Genomic DNA, 22,145 nt, shown 5'->3' on the forward strand with positions numbered 1-22,145 from the left:
CCGGGCCCTCCCCCCTCCCCGGCTTCGGCTCGCTCCGCCTTTCTGCCCCCCACCCCCACCTCACGGGCACGGGCCATTCCCGGCCAGGAAACGCCGTGGCGCCGCGTTGGGCCTAACTCGAGTCCTGCTGCCTCCCGGGAGTGCCGTGCGCCGCAGCCCGGGCCCAGGCCTGGGACAAGGTAAGGGTCCAACAGAAAAGCGAGACCTACCCTCACGACCGGGCCCCGGGGGAGGGAAGGGTCACCTCCTCCGTCATAATCTCGTCGACCCCGCTACCCTTTTCACGTCTTTCCTGGGTCAGGACGTTTCCCCTCCCCCCACGCCTCTTCATCCCTTTTCCTGGGAACTGCCTACTCCACGTTTACCTTTTACTTGAGGGTAGGCCTCTCTCTGGTTTCCCCTCAAAATACACAGGCACACTTCTTCCCCTCCCCAAACCTCACCCCCACCCCCGTTCGCGCGGCCTTGTGACAACTCTGATCCCTCTGGGGGCCTCGATCTCCATCCCCCCCCCCCACAGAATGTTTCTGGACGCCTTCCCTCTCGTCCAGGGTCCCCATCGCAGATGATTGCTTCGTTCCCCACACTAAAGACGTTACCTTCGCCACCCCCAGCTCGCATTCTTGGGCTCCCGGTGGCGTTTGCCCCAGTATCTCTGAGATGGCCCTACTGAATTTGTAGGGTTCTCGCTTGGAGTGGAGCCAGATTGTGTCGTTTTGCCTGCCTTGGGCGTGGAGAGCGATCATTTGCGAACGTCTTTAAAGGCAGAAAAATGTAGCCTTTATGAATTCCCTTTCCGTCTGTGCGGAACCCAGAGATGCGAAGCGAATGGTGGTGAGGAAGAGCCCTGGTTTTAAGTAGGTGAATCGCGTGAGAGGGAAAGTTTAACTGTCGGGAAAGCCCCTTCTCTGCTAATTTATTCTACAGAGTTCTTTTGCTTGTCTCACTTCTTAGGAATAACTGGTCTTTCCCGTGTATACTGGTGCTGGAGCCAGCTCTGCTGGTCTGGGTCAGGGGTGCGTGTATGACCTGCATTTTCTGCTTTCTCATGTTACTCGTGCAGTGTGTTCACCCCTAACTCATTTCTTGACCAGACCTCTGGGTTCCGTTGGGCTTTGTCGGTAGTTAGTTCATTTTTCCAGTTTTCTCCTTTCTTGTAGTACTGGAAAAATCCCTAGGACCTCTGCTAATTTCCCTTAGCACTTGATTAAACGAGTTGCATTTAAATAACAGATATGTAACCAAGGTCATATTAACATTTTTTTGTTGGGCAGTTACATAGCTATACTTTGATTAGGGAGGATTCAGCTGAGTTGAGTGTTTGAGCTTTTCAGGAGAATGTGTACCCCCTATTTGGGAAAATTTCTTGGTGATTAGTTTTATATCATTAACGTTTTTACGTCACTTTGAGAGAAAAATTATAAATGGTAATTTTAGGTGTATGGAATCTGAGGTAGTATTAAAGCAGAGAATATTCACATTATCAGAGTTTCTGGGCCTCTTGGAGGACAGGTAATTTTTTTATTGGTTTCTACCAGTTTTCTCAGGAGGATCATTAGTTTTCTGTAGCCAAAAATTCTGGCCCATTATGGGATTAGAATCTTTAAGGTTTACTCAGCATGTCATTATATATAGAAAAATGAATTATGTCCTTTGGTAGGACATAACACAAGCCGCTGTCTTTAACTGCAGATTTAAATTTGACTGTAAAGAGAGTGTTTGGCAAATTGGCCTTTTAAAGACTAAAGCTTAATCTGCACTCCTAAATTGCTGGCTTATTAAATATATATTTGGAATTTGGTAAATGTTGATTTTTCTAATAAAAGGACTTAGTTCAAACTAAAAGGGTGACTTAGGATTGTTTATTTCTAAAGGCATAATTCCAGCCCTCCTGGCATGGAACACTGGTCCTCCCCCCACCCCACTCCACACCCCCAAAAAAAAGAGTGTGTAAGGAGTGGGGGTGGGGTAAGGAGAAGATTGTTCCTTTGGGTTGGATCACCGGGGTGAGTATACAAGGCAGTAGCAGCTGCTGGCTCTGGAGCTCTGGTTGCTACGTGAGAAGCTTGAGTAGTGCTGGCTGCTGTCTCCAGGGAAGGACAGCAGTGCAGCGTCCATTAATGCTGTTGGCTGCAGGGAGCTGCACTTAGGCGATGGCTGCTTTAGGACTAAGAAGAAACCTTGCTTTCCTGGGAATTTTCACTGCTGAGCTGGTTTGCATTTTATTGGTGGGGACATGAGAACTAGCAATTAGTAACCTTCTACCCATTTATGGATATCACCATCTGGAAACTGGATCATAGTTAAAGACTTTTCTTTTTTGTTCGGTTTTTGGTTTTTTGGCACATTTGGGGTTTTGCCTGGGGTTTTTGCTTGGATAGGACTGGAAGTTCCATTTGAGTTTTAATTTTTCAATACATTTACAACCAAAGTAATAAGAATTTAAGGATCTCCCTGAGAATGAGAATGGGGAAAATATCAGTTCATTTTTCTGCAACTGACAGGTTTTCCTCCATCTCTTTAATCATTAAATCAATTTTAATACTTTATTTGTATGTCTCCTTACTTCTAGTTAGACCATATTTACCTTATTGAACAGGTGTTTTGCTAAACATTTTACTAAATTCGGAATCTTTAACTTTAAAAAGAACTGTCCTTTTCGGAATTACTTCTATATATATAACTATCAGAAGTATTTTCTTTTTTTCTGTATTTGTAATAGACTTCTCCAGATTAGATTTTTTTCTTTAGAATTTGATCTATGATATTGATTCATTAAAATAATGTTGAATATAGTCATCTAAGATCACAAGGATGTATATGTTTGGCCATGATCCATCTGAAATATGGGACAGACTAGAAAGAATATTCAGAAATCAAATATCTAGTGGACAGGATACTTGAGAAGACAGCCTCTGAGCCCCTTATGTGGTCTCTCTTCCCCCACAGCTCCCACACTTCAGGGAGATCTCTGATTAAGCAAACAGTTTGCTGAGTATGGAAGTACTTGAAGAAGAACCACCACCACAATATACCATCAGTTACATCCCTACGACTCTTGCAGCCCATATATTTTTTTCCCTAAGAATTTTGATATGTTCAGTTTTGTGCAGATGTACCCAGTCATTTATAATGTGTGGTGTGACTCTGGCATTTGTGGCGGGAACCAAAAAGAATGGAAATGAGTTTTGTCATTCACAAAGGTTGCTTGCATTGTCGCTCAGGGATGTAAGCAGACTAATGAAACAGAACCTTTAATGGATAATATTTTAGGTGGTTCTAATTCTTATTACTATCACATATAAAAGATGTCATATCAGGTAAATATGGTTTCACTCATACTGGCTGTTTAACATAGTTTAGATATAAATGTCTTTAAGTTATTATGTAACATGAAAGTTACCTTATAAAGTAATTGCTTTTAACTTGTATTTCCTGTTTGGAACCCCCTTGTGATCTTAATGTAAGATCATTTCCTTAAGAGCATAGAGGGCCTTTTCATAGGATTTATTTAACCAGTATGCTTGAAATTTTTAATATCTTTTGATAGTGTTTTGTGTCCAGGAACTTACATACTTTCTGGGCTTATTTTGGCCTTTCTGGAGGAGAGTGGCTACTCCTTTTTTTTTCCTTTGGACAGGAAGATAATATGGTAGAAAATGCAGATGTGCAGACAACCACTTTTACTTTATCCTCTTCATATTCAAATAACTTATGAAACATTAGGCCACAGTTAAGGACAGTTAATGATTGTTGGATACATCTTATCAGTGAGAAATTGGATCATGAATAAAATAAAAATTTTTTATAACTTGTGGTTCACCTCTGGTGATGTGTCAGTTTAATTTGAAACTAAAAGGCCTAGCAGTGAATTTTTTTTATAAAAATTGTTTTGGCTATTGAAAACTAAAACTTACTGATAGGGATGTTTGTTTAAAACAAACAAAACTTTGACTCCGCAAAATTGTAAGATAATATATATTTAGTAATACAACTGGTAGTTATTTGTAAAAAAAAAAAAAATCCTTTCAGAAGCACTCCTTAGAAAATAGGTATAATGTACCTATGATAAACAGGGATTGATACCATTCCTTGCTGCCAAAAATTCCAAAATATGTAGTGAAATGGCATTTTTAACCTTTCCCTTGATGCAATGATTGATTTCTCTTGGAAGGGTTCAGGGAAGTTCACCAAAGGTTGATAGAATATCATTTCTTTAATATCTCGGTACGTATTTTGTTTAATTAGTTGCAGTCTTATGAAAAAAGATACCCTGTAACTTGGTGGGGGACGGGTGTTGGAAAACATTACTTTAGAGAATCCTCTTATTTTGACAGAATATATTAAACTCTTAACACTTTATGAAGGGAACTATGAGAGATAATAAAGGAACAATGAAGCAGAATCTCTGTCTACTTCATATGAGCCCTCACTGAGCAAGGAATTTGTAATCCCATCCTGCCTCACTCAGTTTTTCCATCATATGGATTTTGTTTGCTGAATACCTCAGGGAGAGATGTAAGGGTCACATTAAGTATCTTTGATATAAAGACAGGGATAAGGAATTTTCTGCCTATTGGAATAATGTCTTAGTATTTTTAAAACACTAGGATTATTGGCCAGTTTTGCTTGATGTATACGACTGTTGATTTCATCTGACTGATTCCTCTTCTGTGCTCTTCTGTCTTTCCTTGAAGTATGAGAATTATCAGAGTTTTGATGGCAAATTGAAGAAGTAAGAATCATTTTCTTAGCCATGTTATTCATGTTATACACCTAGAGCTGAGGGTACTCCTTGGCCTATGCTATGAATCACAGAAAAAACAGTGGATGTAGGACTTTATACAGAATTTGTTTCTGTCTGGGGAATCAAGTTTTTGATGTGCTACCTAATTGAGAGAAAATGCAGAATTCCCTGCTGCGCTGTTTGAAAAATAGGTGGAAGCATGGGAGGGGCCTGAGACCTCTGCAGCAGGGTTTGGTCTGAGTAGAAAAGGAAGATATTTGTTTGAAATTGCCAGCTGCTTATATCAGACTGACTCGCTTATTATGCCTCTAGTTGGCCTGTCAATATGGCCAAACAGCTAGATAAGTGCGGGGCAGGACAAAGGGCTCTTTGCACAGCAGGGAGGCAGTGTTGATGGGGGAGGGGCAGGAGGTAGGAAAGGCAGGAGGAGGAGGTTCTTTTCCCTAGGAGATTATTCAGTTTGGCATACAATTAAAGAAATCATTTATAGTTCCTACTCGAGCATTGAATTTGTGCCAACCATATAACGTTAACCCCAAATTTAGTATGTCCCTGAATATCTGGTAGGAACCCATCCCCTCCTCCAAGGAAAATAAAAGCTTTGTATAGATTAAAAGAATAAATCCCATGTTCTCCACCCTCCTAAATACAGATCACCCCTCCCCCCCCAGTAGACCAATTCTGGAGCATCTGAGAGCTGAATTCTCATTAAAAAAATGGAAAAGAATATTCTATCTGAATAAAACTTTTATATTTCAACACATACATTGTCCTTATTTGGGTTGGGATTAGACCAGAGTAAGTTGAATAGTTTGCTTCCCTTTGTGAAATAGTTGCATATTGTTAGCTCCAATTTTATATCAGTATTATGGAGAGCATCCTTCAGCATTCAAGTGTTGGGTTGCCATCATGTAAAATGCTAACTAAAGAAAGGTTACTTACTGTTTGTCTCATCCCTACTTCCTGGAGAACATGATATTCTCTGGAGTTTACCCAGCCCCCCTTTTAAGTTAGGCACAACCTTGTTTGATACATATGTGCTCAATTCCCAGTTGCAAGTGGGATGGTTGCATCTAGTTTATTATAATTAATATGAATCAGAGTTGGAAGAGATCTGTCATTATCTATCCCTTTAAGCAAAATCATAATGAAATATTTGAAAGTTTTTGGAGTTTTCATTAAAATATTAAAAGGATCAATGTCCTGAACAGTATTTGTAGTTACTTTTATTTATTTATTTAAATTTATTTATTTATTCGTTTATTTTTGGCTGCTTTGGGTCTTCGTTGCTGCGCGCAGGCTTTGTCTAGTTGTGGCGAGCGGGGGCAACTCTTCGTTGCAGTGTGTGGGCTTCTCGTTGCAGAGCACAGGCTCTAGGTGCACGGGTTTCAGTAGTTGTGGCACACGGGCTCAGTAGTTGTGGCTGGCAGGCTCACTAGTTGTGGCGCACAGGCTTAGTTGCTCTGCGGCTTGTGATCTTCCCAGACCAGGGCTCGAACCCATGTCCCTTGCATTGGCAGGTGGATGCTTAACCACTGAGCCACCAGGGAAGCCCTGTAGTTAGTTTTAAAATAAATGTTGAACAATACATGTGTGCCACTTCTTTTTAAAAACCCAAAATATTAAAGAATTGCATTCACAAATTAGATAGCAGTTATTTTGATTGCAAAAGGATTCCTGCTTTATAAAAGGATATGCTGTGGTTCCTTTAAATGCTTAATATATTTTAGGAGAATTTGATTTTTAGACATGATTGGTTTGAACTCAGCTTTCCAAGAGTACATCTGTTGCTTGAATTGAGATACCACCTGTATTGCAATGTTATTAAACTAGCTTTAAAGTTTTCCCTTCAGTGGCACACGGGCTCAGTAGTTGTGGCTGGCAGGCTCACTAGTTGTGGCGCACAGGCTTAGTTGCTCTGCGGCTTGTGATCTTCCCAGACCAGGGCTCGAACCCATGTCCCTTGCATTGGCAGGTGGATGCTTAACCACTGAGCCACCAGGGAAGCCCTGTAGTTAGTTTTAAAATAAATGTTGAACAATACATGTGTGCCACTTCTTTTTAAAAACCCAAAATATTAAAGAATTGCATTCACAAATTAGATAGCAGTTATTTTGATTGCAAAAGGATTCCTGCTTTATAAAAGGATATGCTGTGGTTCCTTTAAATGCTTAATATATTTTAGGAGAATTTGATTTTTAGACATGATTGGTTTGAACTCAGCTTTCCAAGAGTACATCTGTTGCTTGAATTGAGATACCACCTGTATTGCAATGTTATTAAACTAGCTTTAAAGTTTTCCCTTCTATCCAGACTGGAGGAGATGATAAAGGAAACTGGAGTGCTAATTTTTACTTATGGGTTCAGAGCTTGTGGCTGTTAGCAAAGAAGAGATGTTTTAACTTAATAGAAAAGCTAAAAAACTGCCTTTAATGCACATTATAATAGTAAACAAACGACCAAGTTTTGTGTCTTTTCCCTCAGTAAAAGAAATATGTGTTACGTACTTAACATTATATTTTTATGTGCAGTGGTCTTGGCAATAAAGATATATTTTGACCTGAAAAGGGAAATTTGAGTGACTAATCAACACTGCCATTAGTTAGAAGTTTTTTTCATTAACATGAAATTTAGTGGGCTGTATTTTATATTATTATGGAAATTAAGGGTAGTCATTTCTTCTCTTTAAAATTCATTCACACGGATTATTTCCATAGATTTGTGGGAGTAAAATAGAAGCCATCTAGTTCAAACCCTGGCCTCCATTCCAGACAGTTTTCTTTACGTGTCCTAAGACCCACATTGCTAGCACTAGGGTAAACATCCTTTACGCATATGCTTGTGCATGTACACACACTCGGGCGCACACACACCACTTCCCAAATAATTAGAAATCTCTTCATCGTGGTTCCTAGTACTCCTATTACCCTAAAAAGTTCCTGGCAAGAGTGAGGAGGGCGCACATTTTGATCCCAAAGGTTTTGATAACTGCTTTGGCTCCCCAGACAGCTAATCTCATTTTCAGTAAGACGTAGTCGGCAGTAGGCTAGAATGAAGGTGAAACGCAGCACTACCTACCTCATCTTGCCTGTACAGCTGCTCCACCTTATTTCCTGCTATTATCATCCTGCAGTGCCTCTCCCCAGCAAAAAGGAAAATAGGACAAAGGGGTTAAATTGGATGGGCTATTAGGATTTTTATTATGATTCGATTGTTTATATATACTTAAAGCTAATTTGTCCTATTCTTAAAAATCAGTAGTGAAAGAGGTTTTATAACTTCAGTACCTTGCATTCTCTTTCTTGATAAGCCATTTCAGTTCTTAGCCTTACAGGAAAAAAAACTGTTTTTAAGCATACTTATTTTTCATTGGTTGGTCACACAATCATTATTACCACCTGATGCCACCGTATTATTAGCTTGAAAAAAGAGAGAATCTCTTCTGTAGATAATATTTGCAATTTGAATTGGGAATTACTAATTAGTGTAACTCAGATTTATGACAAAAGTAAGGTTAAAAATTAAACCTTCATGAATATTTACCCCTTTACCTTAGTGGAGGTGAAATTGTTTGAATATAGATTTTTCAGACTTCTTTCTTCAAGCTGCATAATTTTTGTTTTTCAAGCCTTGTTTTTCCCACACCACCTCCCCAAACAAGAAATTTTATTTTTATTATTTTCTGATGCTGAAATTTCCTCCTCCCCACTCATGAAATGTGAAGACTCAGATAAAATCCAGTAATCTAATAAGGCATGTGCACTGCTGGATATAGTAAGAGGATAATTTCATAATTCTTAGAAGTTATGATCTGGTTAGGATGTTCCAGTATAGTGTTAGCATATTTAGTAATGTTGACTTGTTAATTTTAATGTATATCCAGATGGATGTCATTGTTTTACATTTGCACCCATTGTTTGTCATTTTGTTTAAGGTTGTTTCTTTTCTTTTTTTGTCCCCGTCTCCATGGTTTTTTATTCCTGTCCTGTTATGATCTTTGGCCTGTGTTGAAAAATTCTATTTCCTTCCACCAACCTCTGTGCATGCCACAACACATACAGTTTGTACTGTCTCACAGCTCTGCGAAGGAGGATGATCTGCAGTTAATAATCAACTGTTCGGGCATTCTTGGCATCCAAGGAAGGTTTTATTTATGAGGAATGACCTGGAAGGACCTGTTGGCAATTACTCTGCCTTTATGTTACATTTTCCTTTATTAAGGTAGGCTGTTGAGAGTTGACTTATTTTAAAAGAGAAACCAGACAGGAAAGGAAGAGCCACAGTCAGATAGTTATTTTAAAAATAAATGTTTAATATGATAGCATTTGGGATAGAGTGTAGAGGACACTTTTTTTAAAAAACTGTATTTTAGTTCTAAAGACAAAAGAGTTTAATCTCTTAAAGTAAAACAAGGAGAAAGACTTTTGAGGGACTGTGATTGATTGCATGCCACATGTAGCATTAGATTGTTGTGTGAATACATAAATTTTTATTTTCTTGATTTCTGTGGTGCAGACTGCTATAGCCATGCAAATTAAGTGTCTTTATGCCCACAGCCTGGAAAATATATGGAGAAATGACTTTAAGAAAACAAAAATAACAAAGAACAGGCTTGAGGAAATTGTAGAAGCAAGTCCAAATTTTTGAAGTCCGTTTTTAATTATTTGCGTTCTTACTAGAGAAATTTAGTTTTATTTAGGGCAATTAGAACTTTAACGTCATAGCTTAGTAATAGAAAAGAATAAAGGTAGGTTGACAGGGTATCAATCCACATTTTAGTATGAGGCTAAATTGTACCAAATTGTTGCATACTTTCATATTTAGGCTACTTTTATTGAAAAGGTTTACCCAATACTTTAAAACCTATGAAATGGCATAAAATGTTGACAGTTTAACAGGTACTCATCTCTTGGTGACATGTTATATAAGCAATACTAAAACCAGATATTTACTAGAAATTTAAAAATTTGAAAGTTATATTAACATGTATGGAGCTCTGCAGTTACTGTAGCCATACCACTTTAGAACAAGTAGGTAATAATAATGCCAACCCCAAGGCCCTTTGGAGCTTGGGCTGGCTGACCTGATCAAAATGTTTTTGCTTACTCTTGCTTTACCCCTAGGCTGTTAAGATTTGAAGTATTGCTAGGAATAAGGTATCTGTTCATAAATTGAGTAGGAGTCTGACTAAGTCATGTGTGGAGGCCCATGGGAAGACGTGTATTTTTAGAAAAGCAAGGCTCTGGGTAAGTGTAACTTTCCTCTCATAGTTGATCGTGCACAGTTGGTATGAAAAGGAATGGCTGGAGGTTTGCAGAATACACTGAGCAACGAGAAGAGAAGTAGGCATATCCCACTTTATGATATGACTGTGCCAGGCAAGAAAGATGAAAAGTAATTTTTTGTGTGTGAAGAATACCTTAGCTTTTCTGAACTCTGTTACATTAGGAATATGTTTCTATGGAAAATGGTTACCCAAAGGATTGAGTTGAATATCTTCTGTGAAAATGATTTTTAAATTTAATCTTTTGTGGATAGAGTGACCATACATCTTGGTTTACCTGGGAGAGTCCTGTTTTATGTCTACCAGGTAGTTAGTGATAGCACCCCTTTCACTCTCAAAAATGTCCCAATTTGGGCCATAAATTACATGCTCACCCTAATTATAGAGGGTCGTGGAACTTTTCATCACTCCATAGCAACGCAGTTTTCTTTTATAGAGCTCTTCTGATTGTCCTCTCGGCTAGGATTTTTCTGTTGGCCTCTCTGAACCCCCATTTCCACGTGGACAGTTTAGAATGCCTTTTTCTTTTCCTTTCAGTTTGTGGTGAGGGAGGGGATAGGTACAGATTTAATTTTTTATGATGAAAAATTCCAAATACAACAAAATAGAGGGAATGTAGAAAAATGGACTCCCTTTGGATTTTACTGAAACCATTCCATTTGGTCAAGATAAGGTCCATACGTTCGTTGCACTTGGTGGATTAGTTTGTGTCTTTCTAATTTATAGCTTCTCTCCTCTTTTTCTCATGTAATACACTGACTAATGAAATTTATCATTGTGTTGAGTTCTTACTCTTCAATTTTGGAAAGTGTGTCTCTATGGTGTCATTTAACATATTCTCCTATTAGATGACCCCCCCATATTTTATGTAAATTAGTGATTAGATCCATTTCAAGTATACTTTATCAAAGTAGTGGATACTTCCCTTAAGACTTACATAATGTCTGCTTGTCTTTGTGATGTTAGGCAGCTGTTGAAGGCCCCAGAGTGTTTCTGTTTTTGTAGTATCTATTGAGATTTACCATATTAGAAATTAAAACTGATAATATTTTTAAATATTTATTAACCAATTTTAGAATAGCAATAACAAATCCTGCTGACATAAGTAACATGACTGTTCTGAAAAATAACTTTCCAGTTTTTTTAATGGCATTGTTTAACATTTTTGTAAGTCTCTTTAGTGATAGAAGGGAGCTGCTTTCTCATAGTTACTTCTGCGTTTAATTTGTTGTGATAAGTTGTTTTGGTTAAAGACTGAAGAAAATGTGGCCTAACACAGATGTGTAGTTAAAAAGGGAAAGCCTTCACTTATTCCCCCAAAGAATCTCAAGACCTTCAGGAGTTCTCAGACCACACTTCGAGAAGAACAGGCTTGGATCCTTATTTCCTTTATGGTTGTGGAATGGTGATATTCTATCACTACTTCATTTATTTTCTGTAATACTCCCCCTCATTAATTATATGGTACCCTAAGATACAGTTTGAATACAAAAAGCAAGATCAGTACTTGGGGTTTTTTTTCCCCCTCTTACTAATTTTTAAAATAATGGGTTGGTAACTTAGCAACGTCTAGAGGTGAGCAATAAAGTGTTATTATTATTGTGTACTTAAGGTTTTAAACCTGTTTGATATGTATCAGTCCCTTGGAGTTACTAGTTTTGACATTCAAATGGTCCCACATTTGGCTGTTGGCTTCTAAGTCGTTTTTATTTATTCTCAGTCGTTTCCCAGCTTGTTTTGATTGATTCCTTGCTTTCTAGTATGACAAGATGTTCTAGGATCATTTTGTGTATTTCCCGCCCCAAACCTGGAATTACTCATTTCTGCAAAACTCTGATTTCTTTTAGTGGGAAATGGTACTTAGAGACCATGGTCTGGGTGTTAGGAGTGTTTAGTGCTCTTGGGTTGGACCTTGTTTCTAGACCTTTTCAGTGAACAGAACTAAAAAATGGTTTCTCTCCTTTCCTCTTTTTCCTTTTTTTGTTTTAAAATATCAGTTGTTGGTGTTTGATAACTTCTATTTTGAATTTAGTGCTTCATGATACTTTCATAAGCCTAATCTTTTCCCCATGCCTCAAATCCCAGTTTCCACTAATAACCAATGTAATTACTTTGCTTTGTCCCACGATACACGCACAACAGTTTTAGAATGGCAGAACAATATGATTACTGGAAAGTGAGTTTGTTTTGTTTGTTTGTCTTTGCCCTGAGCATATATTCCTCCAAGGATATACAGTCAAATTACAGTGGTTTTTCCATTCAATGTTACCTTCCTGTCCCTATATGTAAGACTTACGAATACAGGTTCATATGAATACTATTTTAAGTGATATTTTGTCGTGGTGCTTCTGTTGTAACACAAAAGCATATAAGTTAGTTTATTTACTAAAACTTACCTGCTTCTAGATTTTTCAGTAACTGATAACTTTTAGGCCATGGAAAAGGACGTAGACTTTTCTGTTCTTCTAGGGTCCAGAATTTCTTGACTTAATATAAACAGTTCAAGATAAGAAACTTCCTTTCTCCAGTAAAACTTCTCTCTCTTGAGTTGTTAGATCATTTTCCATTTGTCCCTGATGATTTCAGATACTTGACCTTGACTACCACATGGGACACTGGAAGTACGTGTAGTACAAAGGTCATCAATTAACATTTTTTCGATGATTCACCCTTAGACCTGAAATTTAGATATTATCTTAGAAAGGATGTCATCTAATTTTTAGCTTTGTCATTTAAAAGTCAAATTATTTGATTTTATAAGTTTTAAATTAAAAATCAAATTGTTGAAAATCTTAAACCTGTTAAATATTAAATCTGTCTTATCCTTTCTAATTATAATACCTAAAAAGAAAAAAGTTACAGCATCATTTCAGCAGTCTTATGTCACATTCTAATATATTTATTTTGTATGCTAAAAAATATTAAATCAAGATATGCCAAATGGTGAAGTGATAGTGGTTAAAGGTGTGAGGGTTCTGAAATTGGGTAGACCTTGGTTCGGGTTCTAGTTTGGGGGTTTCCTTGCTCTGGCCTTGGACAGGTTTCTCAGCTTAGTGCGTGTAAGTCTTTGGCTACATAGGGATAGTGCCTTTCTCATGAAGTTGTGGGCATTACATGAGCTGATGCATACAAAGTGATTGAGGACACAGTGTCTTTTAGAAAATAAGCATTCTCCAGATGTTAGCTTTTATTTTGGAATTCGTTATTGTTATGAATATTTGATCAATTCTCTAAACTCTGTCTGCATCTTAGGATAAGTAATGCTTACATGCTGTAAATATAGCATCTGATTTTCACAACTTCACTTGGTTATATGAAAAGAACCAACTGTTAACAAAGGAATAATTGGTGTCTAGCTAAAATTTGAGGCTTCTTGGGCTTCCCTGGTGGCGCAGTGGTTGAGAGTCCGCCTGCCGATGCAGGGGACACGGGTTCGTGCCCCGGTCCAGGAAGATCCCACATGCCGCGGAGCGGCTGGGCCCGTGAGCCATGGCCGCTGAGCCTGCGCGTCCGGAGCCTGTGCTCCGCAACGGGAGAGGCCACAGCAGGGAGAGGCCCGCGTACCGCAAAAAAAAAAAAAAAAAAATTTGAGGCTTCTGACTTTACAAATGTACCAGTGCTTGCTATATAAATATAATTACATTAAATATCTTAATAGAGAAGGGAGTTTTGGGTGTGGGTTTTTTTTTTTTTTTTGGTTTTGGCTACATTGGGTCTTCGTTGCTGTGCGCGGGCTTTCTCTAGTTGTGGTGAGCGAGGGCTACTCTTTGTTGCAGTGCGTGGCTTCTCGTTGTGGTGGCTTCTCTTGATGTGGAGCACAGGCTCTAGGCGCATGGGCTTCAGTAGTTGCAGCACGCCGGCTCAGTAGTTGTGGCACATGGGCTTAGTTGCTCTGCATCATGTGGGATCTTCCCGGACCAGGGATCAAACCCTTGTCCCCTGCATTGGCAGGCGGATTCTCAACCACTGTGCCGCCAGGGAAGTCCAGAGGAGGGAGCTTTAAGGGAACAAAACTTCTTTTCAGGATCCAAGGTCCTTTTCAGACATCATTAGAAGCGGCTCTAGGGCACCGTGTATACTGACCAGAGTGAAAGGAATTTTTTAACTCTGGAATTCTAAGATATATCAGCCTTTTAAGTGCCTTCAGGTAAAGCTGTGTAAGTCCAGGTTGCTCATCAGGTCAGGTGTTTTTGTTTTTTGTTTTGTTTTTAAGCTTTATTGAGGTATAATTGACAAGCAAAATTGTGATATAGCATTCAGCATGATTGTTTGATATACACATATGTTGTGAAAGGATTCCAGCAATTAATTAACATTCATCCATCACATGTTTACCTTTTTGTGTGTGAGGGAACCTATAAATTCTAATATCTCAGCACGTTTCAGTTTTCCAATATGTGTTATACATTAGATCCTCAGAACTTAGACACCCTTTTCACTGAAAGTTTATACCCTTTTACTAACCTCTTCCCATTTCTCTTACACTCCAACTCCTGGCAACCACCGTTCTACAGTCTTTTTCTGTGGGTTTTTGCTTTGTTTGTTTTTTACTAATTCCTGTATAAGTGGTGATACCATGCAACATATGTCTTTCTCTGTCTGACTTCTCTTAGCATAACACCCCCCAGGTTCATCCATGTTGTCACAAATGGTAGGATTCCCTTCTTTTTTATGAATAATGTTCTATTGTAGGTAGGTAAACAGCTAGATAGATAGGTAGATATCACATTTTCTTAATCCATTCATCCTTCAGCAGACACTTAGGTTGTTTACATAACTTAGCTATTGTAAATAATGTTGTAGTGAACATGGGAGTACAGATAGCTCTTCAAGATGTGATTTTGTTTCCTTTGGATATATACCCAGAAATGAGATTGCTAGATCAAATGGTAGTTCTACTTTTAATTTCTTGAAGACCTCCAGACTGTTTCTCATAGTGGCTGCAGTGATTTACATTCCCACCAGCAGTGCACAAGGGTTCCCTTTCTTCCACATCTTCATCAGTATTTGTTATCTCTTGTCTTTTTGATAATAGTCATCCTAACAGGTGTGAGGTGATGTCTTATTGTGGTTTTGATTTGCATTTCCCTGATGATTGGTGGTGTTGACCTTTTCAAGGATCTGTTGGGCATTTTTATGTCTTCTTTGGGAAAATATCTATTTAGGTCCTTCGCCCTTTTTTTAATTGGGTTTTTTTTTTGTTCTTTTCCTTTTTTGGCTATTGAGTTGTATGTGTTCCTTAAATGTTTTTGACATTAACCCTTTTTCAGCTCTGTGGTTTGCAGATAGTTTCTCCCGTTCCATATTACGTTTTCTTTTTGTTGATGGTTTCTTTTGCTCTGCAGAAACTTTTAGTGTGTTGTAGTCTCACTTGTTTATTTTTGCTTTGGTTGTCCTGGCATTTGGTGTTAACTCAAAAAAAATCATTGGCAATAAAGAAGATGTGATACATATATACAATGGAATGTTACTCAGCCATAAAAAGGAACAAAATAATACCATTTGCAGTGACGTGGATGGACCTAGAGATTGTCATACAGAGTGAAGCAAGTGAGAAAGACAAATATAATATCGCTTATATGTGGAATCTAGAAAAATAATTCAGATGAACTTACTTGCAAAGCATTAGTAGAGTCACAGAAGTAGAAAACAAACTATGGTTACCAAGGGGGGAGGGGTGGTATGAATTGGGAGATTGGGGTTGACATGTATACATTACTATATATAAAATAGATGACTAATGAGAATCTACTGTATAGCACAGGGAACTCTACTCAGTGCTCTCTGGTGACCTAAACGGGAAGGAAATCTAAAAAAAAGAGTGGTTATGTGTATATGTATAACTGACTCACTTTGTTGTACACCAGAAACCAACACAACGTTGTACAGCAACTGTACTCTAATAAAAATTAATTTTTAAGAAAATAATTAGCGGGAGTTCCCTGGTGGCGCAGTGGTTAAGAATCCGCCTGCCAGTGCAGGGGACACGGGTTTGAGCCCTGGTCCGGGAAGATCCCACATGCTGCAGAGCAACTAAGCCTGTGCGCCACAACTACTGAGCCTGCGTGCCACAACTTCTGAAGCCCACACGCCTAGAGCCCTGCTCCGCAACAAGAGAAGCCACTGCAGTAAGAAGCCCGTGCACCACAATGAAGAGTAGCTTCTGCTTGCCAAAACTAGGGAAAGCCTGCACACGGCAACGAAGACCCAGTGCAGCCCTAAGTAAATAAATAAATTTATTTAAAAAAAGAAATCATTGTCAACATCAATGTCAAGGACCTTATCTCCTATGTTTTCTTCTAGGAGTTGCTTGGTTTCAGGTCTCACATTCATGTCTTTTTAATAGATTTCGAGTTGATTTTTCTGTGTGATATAAGATAGGCGTCCAGTTGCATTCTTTTGCATGTGGATATTCCGTTTTCCTGGCACCATTTATGGTAAAGAGAGATTATCCTTTCTCCATTGTGTATTCTTTTTTATATATATGAATGAAATTTTAATTACATTATATTTTAATTATACGCAAATAAAAAAAGCCACTTTTAGTTTCTTGTACAACCTCCATTATTTACAGAAAATGTCAGAGGAAACACTAAAATGCTATTGTATAAATTTACATTTTAAAATTCAATTCAGATTTACAACAAACTGATTTATATAAAGAGTTAAATTTTTTAAGAAAAATTACTCCATCAGAATTATCAGCTGTAGAAGTACTGTGATTTATATTTTGAAATAATTTATCAGAAATTTATCCCACCCCATCCCTTTCCCCTTTGATAACCATAAGTTTGTTTTCTGTGTCTGTTTCTGTTTTGTAAATGAGTTCTTTTGTGTTATTTTTTAGATTCCACATATAAGTGATACCATACAATTTTGTCTTTGTGTGGCTTCACTTAGTATGATAATCTCTAGGTCCATCCTTTTTCTGCAAAGGGCAGTATTTCATTCTCTTTTTATGGCTGAGTAATACCTCATTGTGTGTATGTACCACATCTTCTTTATCCATTTATCTGTTTATGGACACTTAGGTTGCTTACAGTGCTGTCATGGCCTATAAAATACTCTTAACAGCTCTAGTAACAGAAAGATGCTTCTCAAAATTAAAGAATATCCAAAGAAGTCCTAATTCATAGCTTTTGCTGAATTTCTCCCCATTGTATATTCTTGACACCTTTGTTGAAAAGTAGTTTACCGTATATGCATGGGTTTATTTCTGGGCTCTTCAGCCTGTTCCATTGATATATGTGTCTGTTTTTATGACAACACCATACTGAATTTTTGTAATATAGTTTGAAATCAGGAAATATGATGCTTCAGGTTTGTTTTTCCTTCTCAAGATTGCTTTGGCTATTCAGCGAAAATGCCGTTGGAATTTTGATAGGGATTGCATTGAATCTGTAGATCACTTCGGGTAGTATGGACATTTTAGCAATATTCTTCCAGTTGATGAGCTCGAGCTGTCTTTCCATTCATTTGTGTCTTTGATTTGTTTCATCAGTGTTTTACAGTTTTCAGTGCACAGATCTTTCGCTTGGTTGAATTTATTCCTAATTATTTTATGCTTTTTGATGTTGTTGTAAATAGGATTGTTTTCTTAATTTCTCATTCCTGTAGTTTGTTGTTAGTGATTTTTTTATATATTGATTTTATATCCTGTCACTTTGCTGAATTTGTTTTTTGTTGTTGTTGTTTTGGGGTTTTGTTGCTGTGTTGGGTCTTTGTTGCTGTGCATGGGCTTTCTGTAGTTGCAGCGAGCAGGGGCTACTCTTTGTTGCAGCGCGTTGGCCTCTAACTGCAGTGGCTTCTCTTATTGCGGAGTACGGGCTGTAGACTCATGGGCTTCAGTGGTTGCAGCGTGCGGGCTTCAGTAGTTGTGGCGCGTGGGCTCAGTAGTGGCGGACGGGCTTAGTTGTTCCACGGCATGTGGGATCTTCCTGGACCAGGGATCAAACCCATGTCCCCTGCAGTGGCAAGCGGATTCTTAAGCACTGCACCACCAGGGAATTCCTTGAATTTGTTTATTCTAAACATTTTGGGGGGAATTTTTAGGGTTTGCTAGATATAATACCATGACATCTGCAGACAGAGATGATTTTATTTCTTATTTGGATGCCTTTTTTTCCTTTTTCTTGTCTAATTGCTCTGGTTAGTACTTCCACTACTGTTTTGAATAATAGTGGTAAGAGTGGAAATCTTTGTCTTGTTCCTGATCTTAAAAGCTTTCAACTTTTCACCATTGAGTATGATGTTAGCTGTGGGTTGTCATATATGGCCTTTATTACGTTGAGGTACACTCCATCTGTACCCAATTCATTGAGAGTTTTTATCATGAAAGGATGTTGGAATTTGTAAAATGCTTTTTCTGCATCTATTGAGATGATCATATGGTTTTTAATGTGTATAACATTGATTGATTTGGGTAGTTGAACCATCCTTGCATCCCAGGAATAAAACCCATTTGATCATGGTATATGATCCTTTTAATGTACTGTTGAATTGAGTTTGCTAATATTTTGTTGAGGATTTTTGCATGTATGTTCATCAGGGTTATTGACCTGTAGTTTTCTTTTCTTGTAGTATTAATATCTGGCTTTGATATCAGGGTAAAATGAGTTTTGAAGTGTTCCCTCTTTAATTTTTTTGGAAGATTTTTGTTTGTTTGTTTTAGTACTTTGGGATTAGAGTGAGATTGAGGAGTGCTAAAGTGAATTCAGATTGGATGACAATCCTTTAGATATAGGAATGGGAGTTCTAGGAAAGGACAAAATGGTGGTTTGAGTTATCTTCCCGCCAAAAGGGGAGGGGGCTAAATTGGGAGATTGGGATTGACATACACACACTACTACGTATAAAATAGATAATTAATAAGGACCTACTGTATGTAGCACAGGGAACTCTACTCAATACTCTGTAATAACCTATATGGGAAAAGAATCTTAAAAAGTGGATATATGTAAATATATGTATAACTGATTCACTTTGCTGTACAGCAGAGATTAATACAACATTGTAAATCAACTATATTCCAATAAAAATTTTAAAAATAAAGTTATCTTCCCTCCAAAACAAAACAGGAACTAAAATGCACGCTTTTTTTTTTTTTTTTTTAAAGAATCTGTCTTTTAGAGATACATGCTGAAATATTTATGGACGAAATGATATGTTCCTGGTGTTTGCTTTAGAATGGAGGAGAGGTAAAAGATGGAACAAGATTGACTGAGTTAGTAATTGTTGAAAGATGATACATAAATGGAGTTTCTTCTAAAAGTTTGCTTTTATTACTTGTTTGAAATGTTTCACAATAAAACATTTTAAAGGATAAAATAAAGGTATCTATCAAATTGGCTGTTTTGAGTCTTGTTAAAGCAGATAGTAACATACTCAGATGTTTCAGTCTTTCCCCATTGGTGCTACTTGCTTTCTGAGCCCAGTTCCTTTTGTGACTGTCACATGATACTTCCAATCAATGGAAAAACAGAGTGGCTACGCAGATATGACTTTGTAGTAAAAGGAAACTAATATTTTTTAAAAGTCTGTATAGAAATCTGGAGAGCCTTCCTGAGAGGAATTGGACAGGATTGAGGAAGCAAGTGGCTAAATTAACAGTATGTTCAGTATATATTAGATTTCATTTTATGAGCTGGTTGAATTTCTGAAAAAGTATCTTATAAATACCACATCAATGCCAAACAGTTCAGATTTCTCTAAGAAAATTAATAGGGTATTTGACTAAGAGTACAGATTATTCAGTGACTGTTAGCAAGTTTTATAGTAGACTTGGCAAGTTATTAACAAAACTCAAACTGTAGGTTCCTTTCTTCCACTAAATACTATTGCCTTGGAAGCAGGAAAGTGGTTCCTATTTGCCTTTTGACCTCTATTTACTTCTCTAATATTGTAACCCTGCATACCAAAAGTAGGTGCCTGCAGTGTGCTAAGTATCTTGCTAAGTTCTCAATGTTATGTTACTTAATTCTCAAAGTAGTGCTATAGGAGTGCCTTACAGATGAACAAACTGAATCAGAGTGATCGCACAACTAGTAATAAGGTGAGTCAACCCTGTATGATTCCAGGATCTTTTCATTATACTGTATTATGTTATTTAAAGAAGACTCCACCAACATAATCTGCACTTTCCTCTCCTCCTGACTTTGGATGTTGCCATCCATCTGTAGTTGTTCCCCTTTTTCCTCTAGGATTCTTTGCCTCAAATTGGATAGGGGTCCTGGATCTGGATAAAGAGAGGAAATTGATGAGGTTTTATTGGACTTTGTCCCCTACTGGACATATTGTAAATTCTGACTTCGAGGGTATTTACCATTCAGTCAGTTACCGGCTTCCATTATTCCAGACTGCCTGCGTTTCAGGAATGGGTGTAGATCAGAGGCCTAGGAATCCCTAGAATTTTTCCCTGAGTTTTGCCTCTACATTTTTCTGAGGTAATGTTTCATAATCTTCTTAAGATTATCACAGAAATCTGTGTTTACTCTTCAGAAAGGTTAAGAACTATAGGCATCCTATGATTTGGTTCCTAAGAGAGCAGCTTGACTCAGTTGGTTTCTTCTTCAGCCTGAAGAGGTGCCCCCCTTTGACCTATTGGGCCAAGCAGCAAACCACCACAGAGTCCACCCGTGAACGTACTTGTTTTCTTATAAAGAAATAATCTGTGAATTCTTGTAGTTTTGAAATTTTAAATAATTTTGCTACTAGAAATCAAAACCTACTTGTATCAAATTGGCATAGATGCACACTCAGTTGTGCTTGATAAATCAATTATTTCCCAAAGAAAATACCTTTTAAAAAGGAAGTAAAGGACTTCCCTGGTGGCGCAGTGGTTAAGAATCCACCTGCCAATGCAGGGCACATGGGTTCAATCTCCGGTCCGGGAAGATCCCACGTGCCATGGAGCAACTAAGCCCGTGAGCCACAACTACTGAGTCTGCACTCTAGAGCCCATGAGCCACAACTACTGAGCTTGCACACCTAGGGCTGGTGCTCCACAACTAGAGAAAGCCCGCACACAGCAACGAAGACCCAGTGCAGCCCAAAATTAAAAATTAAAGAAATAAAAAAAGGAAGTAAAAAAGGGAGGCATTAATAATAGGTCTAGAAGTCTGCTAAGACTTCTAAAAGGAATTTGAATTTTTGTAGAATAAGGAATGGTGTCAAGCTGCTCCCAAACATTTATCTTTAAAACTTTTTTTGGCTTGTAAATAAGGATTTTGTTTGAACTGTAATTGACTGATAGCTAAATAAACATTTGTTGTAGGTCCCCCTCAAAGAAAATTTTAGGCCAATATTGTTTCCTTTGAACAGTACACTAATGCAGAGTTGGTAGGAATTTAATGAGTATGTATGCTCAAATAATAGCTAAGAGGTGTTAAGTTAGAAATCTGCTAGAAAAACTGTAACAAGGTAGTTATACCCCGGATTTTTTTTCTTTTTTTTTTTTGCGGGACTTGGGCCTCACGGGCCCAGCCGCTCCGCAGCATGCGGGATCCTCCCGGACCGGGGCACTAACCCGCGTCCTCCGCATCGGCAGGCGGACCCTCAACCACTGCGCCACCAGGGAAGCCCCCGCAGATAAATTTTTAATATAAATACTAAGGCAAATGGAGAGCCTGCATCGTGGGCTTCCTTCTTGCTTTCATGTACAGATGGGGGAAGAGTTGGAATTTAAAACATGAAACACAAACTTAAGTCTTAGTGGATTCTTAAGAAATCCTAAGTTCATTGAAGAGCCATGGGTCATGTAATTTTTTTCACAATTCGGGGTTGAATGTAAAGACATCTTTGCTTTAACAGGGGGCTTTATGGTGGTTTGGCCCAAGAGGTCAAAGGAAGGCACCTTAGTCAGGGATTTTGTTTGTTTCCCTTTTTTTGTCACTTTTAGTAAGTATCATCTGATACATTTATCAGAGTATAAATTGTTTAGTCCCGTCGTTGCTAAATGTTAATAGATAATGGTCCTTAAGGACCTAAATGAAAGGCTCTTGTGCAGAAATATTGTCAGTTCTCCATAATTATTATTCTTTTTTTTTTTTTTTTTTTTTGCGGTACGCGGGCCTCTCACTGTTGTGGCCTCTCCCGTTGCGGAGCACAGGCTCCGGA

General features: G+C 38.1%; 1 protein-coding gene across 13 annotated transcripts in view; it reads left to right on the forward strand.

Moving 5' to 3' along the window:
* The first annotated feature begins 21 nt into the window (after nucleotides 1-21).
* SETD5 (SET domain containing 5) overlaps nucleotides 22-22,145 on the forward strand; it is an 81,544-nt gene continuing 59,420 nt past the window's right edge. For 7 of the 13 annotated variants that reach the window (XM_024740646.1, XM_024740654.1, XM_024740649.1 and 4 more), the window contains exon 1: nucleotides 23-179. The gene's annotated coding sequence lies outside the window, so the exon portion shown is untranslated. Of the gene's footprint in view, nucleotides 180-22,145 lie in introns of all 13 variants that reach the window. The other 6 variants (XM_024740651.1, XM_024740657.1, XM_024740652.1 and 3 more) reach the window with 2 other exon arrangements.

This window comes from Neophocaena asiaeorientalis, unplaced genomic scaffold, assembly GCF_003031525.2.
Source record: "Neophocaena asiaeorientalis asiaeorientalis breed wild unplaced genomic scaffold, Neophocaena_asiaeorientalis_V1.1 scaffold325, whole genome shotgun sequence".
NCBI classification, from domain to species: Eukaryota; Metazoa; Chordata; class Mammalia; order Artiodactyla; family Phocoenidae; genus Neophocaena; species Neophocaena asiaeorientalis.